Raw genomic sequence first — 8,979 nt, 5'->3', positions numbered from 1 at the left:
TGGTAACTAAGCATGAATATTACACATGGATTAAATTTTTCCGGATGAGCGAATAGAGAGCTTCGACCTGATTACATTGAGTGTAAAATCACTGCTGCATCTTCTATAGTATCGGAGATATGCGAGTTTGAAATTTTATATAATGTTTTTGTAAAACATGTTTCCAAGGATGTATTACATTGTTTCAACAATCAAAGTGGTTATTTCAAATCTCCACGACGACGACTACAATCAAACACAAATAGATTGTTTACTTTAGTGTTATGAGAGTTTCCATGGTAACTAAGCATGAATATTACACATTAATTAAATTTTTCCGGATGAGCGAATAGAGAGCTTCGACCTGATTATAGTGAGTGTAAAATCAATGCTGTATCTTCTATAGTAACGGAGATATGCGAGTTTCAAATTATATATAATGTTTTTGTAAAACATGTTTCCAAGGATGTATAACATTGTTTCAACAATCAAAGTGGTTATTTCAAATCTCCACGACGACGACTACAATCAAACACAAATAGATTGTTTACTTTATTGTTATGAGAGTTTCCATGGTAACTAAGCATGAATATTACACATTGGTTAAATTTTTCCGGATGAGCGAATAGAGAGCTTCGACCTGATTACATTGAGTGTAAAATCACTGCTGCATCTTCTATAGTATCGGAGATATGCGAGTTTGAAATTATATATAATGTTTTTGTAAAACATGTTTCCAAGGATGTATTACATTGTTTCAACAATCAAAGTGGTTATTTCAAATTTCCACTTCGACGACTACAATCAAGCACAAATAGATTGTTTACTTTATTGTTATGAGAGTTTCCTAGGTAACTAAGCATGAATATTACACATGGATTAAATTTTTCCGGATGAGCGAATAGAGAGCTTCGACCTGATTACAATGAGTGTAAAATCACTGCTGCATCTTCTGTAGTGTCGGAGATATGCGTGTTTGAAATTTTATATAATATTTTTGTGAAACATGTTTCCAAAGATGTATTACATTGTTTCAACAATCAAAGTGGTTATTTCAAATCTCCACGACGACGACTACAATCAAACACAAATAGATTGTTTACTTTATTGTTATGAGAGTTTCCATGGTAACTAAGCATGAATATTACACATGGATTAATTTTTTCCGGATGAGCGAATAGAGAGCTTCGACCTGATTACAATGAGTGTAAAATCACTGCTGCATCTTCTGTAGTGTCGGAGATATGCGAGTTTGAAATTTTATATAATGTTTTTGTGAAACATGTTTCCAAAGATGTATTACATTGTTTCAACAATCAAAGTGTTTATTTCAAATCTCCACGACGACGACTACAATCAAACACAAATAGATTGTTTACTTTAGTGTTATGAGAGTTTCCATGGTAACTAAGCATGAATATTACACATGGATTAAATTTTTCCGGATGAGCGAATAGAGAGCTTCGACCTGATTACATTGAGTGTAAAATCACTGGTGTATCTTCTATAGTAACGGAGATATGCGAGTTTGAAATTATGTATAATGTTTTTGTAAAACATGTTTCCAAGGATGTATTACATTGTTTCAACAATCAAGGTGGTTATTTCAAATCTCCACGACGACGACTACAATCAAACACAAATAGATTGTTTACTTTAGTGTTATGAGAGTTTCCATGGTAACTAAGCATGAATACTACACATGGATTAAATTTTTCCGGATGAGCGAATAGAGAGCTTCGACCTGATTACATTGAGTGTAAAATCACTGCTGCATCTTCTATAGTGTCGGAGATATGCGAGTTTGAAATTTTATATAATGTTTTTGTAAAACATGTTCCCAAGGATGTATTACATTGTTTTCTTCAATCAAAGTGGTTATTTCAAATCTCCACGACGACGACTACAATCAAACACAAATAGATTGTTTACATTAGTGTTATGAGAGTTTCCATGGTAACTAAGCATGAATATTACACATGGATTAAATTTTTCCGGATGAGCGAATAGAGAGCTTCGACCTGATTACATTGAGTGTAAAATCACTGCTGCATCTTCTATAGTATCGGAGATATGCGAGTTTGAAATTTTATATAATGTTTTTGTAAAACATGTTTCCAAGGATGTATTACATTGTTTCAACAATCAAAGTGGTTATTTCAAATCTCCACGACGACGACTACAATCAAACACAAATAGATTGTTTACTTTATTGTTATGAGAGTTTCCATGGTAACTAAGCATGAATATTACACATGGATTAATTTTTTCCGGATGAGCGAATAGAGAGCTTCGACCTGATTACAATGAGTGTAAAATCACTGCTGCATCTTCTGTAGTGTCGGAGATATGCGAGTTTGAAATTTTATATAATGTTTTTGTGAAACATGTTTCCAAAGATGTATTACATTGTTTCAACAATCAAAGTGGTTATTTCAAATCTCCACGACGACGACTACAATCAAACACAAATAGATTGTTTACTTTAGTGTTATGAGAGTTGCCATGGTAACTAAGCATGAATATTACACATGGATTAAATTTTTCCGGATGAGCGAATAGAGAGCTTCGACCTGATTACATTGAGTGTAAAATCACTGGTGTATCTTCTATAGTAACGGAGATATGCGAGTTTGAAATTATGTATAATGTTTTTGTAAAACATGTTTCCAAGGATGTATAACATTGGTTCAACAATCAAAGTGGTTATTTCAAATCTCCACGACGACGACTACAATCAAACACAAATAGATTGTTTACTTTATTGTTATGAGAGTTTCCATGGTAACTAAGCATGAATATTACACATTGGTTAAATTTTTCCGGATGAGCGAATAGAGAGCTTCGACCTGATTACATTGAGTGTAAAATCACTGCTGCATCTTCTATAGTATCGGAGATATGCGAGTTTGAAATTATATATAATGTTTTTGTAAAACATGTTTCCAAGGATGTATTACATTGTTTCAACAATCAAAGTGGTTATTTCAAATTTCCACTTCGACGACTACAATCAAGCACAAATAGATTGTTTACTTTATTGTTATGAGAGTTTCCTAGGTAACTAAGCATGAATATTACACATGGATTAAATTTTTCCGGATGAGCGAATAGAGAGCTTCGACCTGATTACAATGAGTGTAAAATCACTGCTGCATCTTCTGTAGTGTCGGAGATATGCGTGTTTGAAATTTTATATAATATTTTTGTGAAACATGTTTCCAAAGATGTATTACATTGTTTCAACAATCAAAGTGGTTATTTCAAATCTCCACGACGACGACTACAATCAAACACAAATAGATTGTTTACTTTATTGTTATGAGAGTTTCCATGGTAACTAAGCATGAATATTACACATGGATTAATTTTTTCCGGATGAGCGAATAGAGAGCTTCGACCTGATTACAATGAGTGTAAAATCACTGCTGCATCTTCTGTAGTGTCGGAGATATGCGAGTTTGAAATTTTATATAATGTTTTTGTGAAACATGTTTCCAAAGATGTATTACATTGTTTCAACAATCAAAGTGTTTATTTCAAATCTCCACGACGACGACTACAATCAAACACAAATAGATTGTTTACTTTAGTGTTATGAGAGTTTCCATGGTAACTAAGCATGAATATTACACATTAATTAAATTTTTCCGGATGAGCGAATAGAGAGCTTCGACCTGATTATAGTGAGTGTAAAATCAATGCTGTATCTTCTATAGTAACGGAGATATGCGAGTTTCAAATTATATATAATGTTTTTGTAAAACATGTTTCCAAGGATGTATAACATTGTTTCAACAATCAAAGTGGTTATTTCAAATCTCCACGACGACGACTACAATCAAACACAAATAGATTGTTTACTTTATTGTTATGAGAGTTTCCATGGTAACTAAGCATGAATATTACACATTGGTTAAATTTTTCCGGATGAGCGAATAGAGAGCTTCGACCTGATTACATTGAGTGTAAAATCACTGCTGCATCTTCTATAGTATCGGAGATATGCGAGTTTGAAATTATATATAATGTTTTTGTAAAACATGTTTCCAAGGATGTATTACATTGTTTCAACAATCAAAGTGGTTATTTCAAATTTCCACTTCGACGACTACAATCAAGCACAAATAGATTGTTTACTTTATTGTTATGAGAGTTTCCTAGGTAACTAAGCATGAATATTACACATGGATTAAATTTTTCCGGATGAGCGAATAGAGAGCTTCGACCTGATTACAATGAGTGTAAAATCACTGCTGCATCTTCTGTAGTGTCGGAGATATGCGTGTTTGAAATTTTATATAATATTTTTGTGAAACATGTTTCCAAAGATGTATTACATTGTTTCAACAATCAAAGTGGTTATTTCAAATCTCCACGACGACGACTACAATCAAACACAAATAGATTGTTTACTTTATTGTTATGAGAGTTTCCATGGTAACTAAGCATGAATATTACACATGGATTAATTTTTTCCGGATGAGCGAATAGAGAGCTTCGACCTGATTACAATGAGTGTAAAATCACTGCTGCATCTTCTGTAGTGTCGGAGATATGCGAGTTTGAAATTTTATATAATGTTTTTGTGAAACATGTTTCCAAAGATGTATTACATTGTTTCAACAATCAAAGTGTTTATTTCAAATCTCCACGACGACGACTACAATCAAACACAAATAGATTGTTTACTTTAGTGTTATGAGAGTTTCCATGGTAACTAAGCATGAATATTACACATGGATTAAATTTTTCCGGATGAGCGAATAGAGAGCTTCGACCTGATTACATTGAGTGTAAAATCACTGGTGTATCTTCTATAGTAACGGAGATATGCGAGTTTGAAATTATGTATAATGTTTTTGTAAAACATGTTTCCAAGGATGTATTACATTGTTTCAACAATCAAGGTGGTTATTTCAAATCTCCACGACGACGACTACAATCAAACACAAATAGATTGCTTACTTTAGTGTTATGAGAGTTTCCATGGTAACTAAGCATGAATACTACACATGGATTAAATTTTTCCGGATGAGCGAATAGAGAGCTTCGACCTGATTACATTGAGTGTAAAATCACTGCTGCATCTTCTATAGTGTCGGAGATATGCGAGTTTGAAATTTTATATAATGTTTTTGTAAAACATGTTCCCAAGGATGTATTACATTGTTTTCTTCAATCAAAGTGGTTATTTCAAATCTCCACGACGACGACTACAATCAAACACAAATAGATTGTTTACATTAGTGTTATGAGAGTTTCCATGGTAACTAAGCATGAATATTACACATGGATTAAATTTTTCCGGATGAGCGAATAGAGAGCTTCGACCTGATTACATTGAGTGTAAAATCACTGCTGCATCTTCTATAGTATCGGAGATATGCGAGTTTGAAATTTTATATAATGTTTTTGTAAAACATGTTTCCAAGGATGTATTACATTGTTTCAACAATCAAAGTGGTTATTTCAAATCTCCACGACGACGACTACAATCAAACACAAATAGATTGTTTACTTTATTGTTATGAGAGTTTCCATGGTAACTAAGCATGAATATTACACATGGATTAATTTTTTCCGGATGAGCGAATAGAGAGCTTCGACCTGATTACAATGAGTGTAAAATCACTGCTGCATCTTCTGTAGTGTCGGAGATATGCGAGTTTGAAATTTTATATAATGTTTTTGTGAAACATGTTTCCAAAGATGTATTACATTGTTTCAACAATCAAAGTGGTTATTTCAAATCTCCACGACGACGACTACAATCAAACACAAATAGATTGTTTACTTTAGTGTTATGAGAGTTGCCATGGTAACTAAGCATGAATATTACACATGGATTAAATTTTTCCGGATGAGCGAATAGAGAGCTTCGACCTGATTACATTGAGTGTAAAATCACTGGTGTATCTTCTATAGTAACGGAGATATGCGAGTTTGAAATTATGTATAATGTTTTTGTAAAACATGTTTCCAAGGATGTATAACATTGGTTCAACAATCAAAGTGGTTATTTCAAATCTCCACGACGACGACTACAATCAAACACAAATAGATTGTTTACTTTATTGTTATGAGAGTTTCCATGGTAACTAAGCATGAATATTACACATTGGTTAAATTTTTCCGGATGAGCGAATAGAGAGCTTCGACCTGATTACAATGAGTGTAAAATCACTGCTGCATCTTCTGTAGTGTCGGAGATATGCGTGTTTGAAATTTTATATAATATTTTTGTGAAACATGTTTCCAAAGATGTATTACATTGTTTCAACAATCAAAGTGGTTATTTCAAATCTCCACGACGACGACTACAATCAAACACAAATAGATTGTTTACTTTATTGTTATGAGAGTTTCCATGGTAACTAAGCATGAATATTACACATGGATTAATTTTTTCCGGATGAGCGAATAGAGAGCTTCGACCTGATTACAATGAGTGTAAAATCACTGCTGCATCTTCTGTAGTGTCGGAGATATGCGAGTTTGAAATTTTATATAATGTTTTTGTGAAACATGTTTCCAAAGATGTATTACATTGTTTCAACAATCAAAGTGTTTATTTCAAATCTCCACGACGACGACTACAATCAAACACAAATAGATTGTTTACTTTAGTGTTATGAGAGTTTCCATGGTAACTAAGCATGAATATTACACATGGATTAAATTTTTCCGGATGAGCGAATAGAGAGCTTCGACCTGATTACATTGAGTGTAAAATCACTGGTGTATCTTCTATAGTAACGGAGATATGCGAGTTTGAAATTATGTATAATGTTTTTGTAAAACATGTTTCCAAGGATGTATTACATTGTTTCAACAATCAAGGTGGTTATTTCAAATCTCCACGACGACGACTACAATCAAACACAAATAGATTGTTTACTTTAGTGTTATGAGAGTTTCCATGGTAACTAAGCATGAATACTACACATGGATTAAATTTTTCCGGATGAGCGAATAGAGAGCTTCGACCTGATTACATTGAGTGTAAAATCACTGCTGCATCTTCTGTAGTGTCGGAGATATGCGTGTTTGAAATTTTATATAATGTTTTTGTAAAACATGTTTCCAAGGATGTATTACATTGTTTCAACAATCAAAGTGGTTATTTCTAATCTCCACGACGACGACTACAATCAAACACAAATAGATTGTTTACTTTAGTGTTATGAGAGTTTCCATGGTAACTAAGCATGAATATTACACATGGATTAAATTTTTCCGGATGAGCGAATAGAGAGCTTCGACCTGATTACAATGAGTGTAAAATCACTGCTGCATCTTCTATAGTATCGGAGATATGCGAGTTTGAAATTATATATAATTTTTTTGTAAAACATGTTTCCAAGGATGTATTACATTGTTTCAACAATCAAAGTGGTTATTTCAAATTTCCACTTCGACGACTACAATCAAGCACAAATAGATTGTTTACTTTATTGTTATGAGAGTTTCCTAGGTAACTAAGCATGAATATTACACATGGATTAAATTTTTCCGGATGAGCGAATAGGGAGCTTCGACCTGATTACATTGAGTGTAAAATCACTGCTGCATCTTCTGTAGTGTCGGAGATATGCGTGTTTGAAATTTTATATAATATTTTTGTGAAACATGTTTCCAAAGATGTATTACATTGTTTCAACAATCAAAGTGGTTATTTCAAATCTCCACGACGACGACTACAATCAAACACAAATAGATTGTTTACTTTAGTGTTATGAGAGTTTCCATGGTAACTAAGCATGAATATTACACATGGATTAAATTTTTCCGGATGAGCGAATAGAGAGCTTCGACCTGATTACAATGAGTGTAAAATCACTGCTGCATCTTCTGTAGTGTCGGAGATATGCGTGTTTGAAATTTTATATAATATTTTTGTGAAACATGTTTCCAAAGATGTATTACATTGTTTCAACAATCAAAGTGGTTATTTCAAATCTCCACGACGACGACTACAATCAAACACAAATAGATTGTTTACTTTATTGTTATGAGAGTTTCCATGGTAACTAAGCATGAATATTACACATGGATTAATTTTTTCCGGATGAGCGAATAGAGAGCTTCGACCTGATTACATTGAGTGTAAAATCACTGGTGTATCTTCTATAGTAACGGAGATATGCGAGTTTGAAATTATGTATAATGTTTTTGTAAAACATGTTTCCAAGGATGTATTACATTGTTTCAACAATCAAAGTGGTTATTTCAAATCTCCACGACGACGACTACAATCAAACACAAATAGATTGTTTACTTTAGTGTTATGAGAGTTTCCATGGTAACTAAGCATGAATATTACACATGGATTAAATTTTTCCGGATGAGCGAATAGAGAGCTTCGACATGATTACATTGAGTGTAAAATCACTGGTGCATCTTCTATAGTGTCGGAGATATGCGAGTTTGAAATTTTATATAATGTTTTTGTAAAACATGTTCCCATGGATGTATTACATTGTTTTCTTCAATCAAAGTGGTTATTTCAAATCTCCACGACGACGACTACAATCAAACACAAATAGATTGTTTACATTAGTGTTATGAGAGTTTCCATGGTAACTAAGCATGAATATTACACATGGATTAAATTTTTCCGGATGAGCGAATAGAGAGCTTCGACCTGATTACATTGAGTGTAAAATCACTGCTGCATCTTCTATAGTATCGGAGATATGCGAGTTTGAAATTTTATATAATGTTTTTGTAAAACATGTTTCCAAGGATGTATTACATTGTTTCAACAATCAAAGTGGTTATTTCAAATCTCCACGACGACGACTACAATCAAACACAAATAGATTGTTTACTTTAGTGTTATGAGAGTTTCCATGGTAACTAAGCATGAATATTACACATTAATTAAATTTTTCCGGATGAGCGATTAGAGAGCTTCGACCTGATTACATTGAGTGTAAAATCACTGGTGTATCTTCTATAGTAACGGAGATATGCGAGTTTGAAATTATGTATAAT

Source organism: Lepisma saccharinum, unplaced genomic scaffold, assembly GCF_977018435.1.
Source record: "Lepisma saccharinum unplaced genomic scaffold, izLepSacc3.1 HAP1_SCAFFOLD_89, whole genome shotgun sequence".
Taxonomy (NCBI): Eukaryota; Metazoa; Arthropoda; class Insecta; order Zygentoma; family Lepismatidae; genus Lepisma; species Lepisma saccharinum.
The sequence above is the reverse complement of the archived record's forward strand: the minus strand, read 5'-3'. Positions refer to the sequence as shown.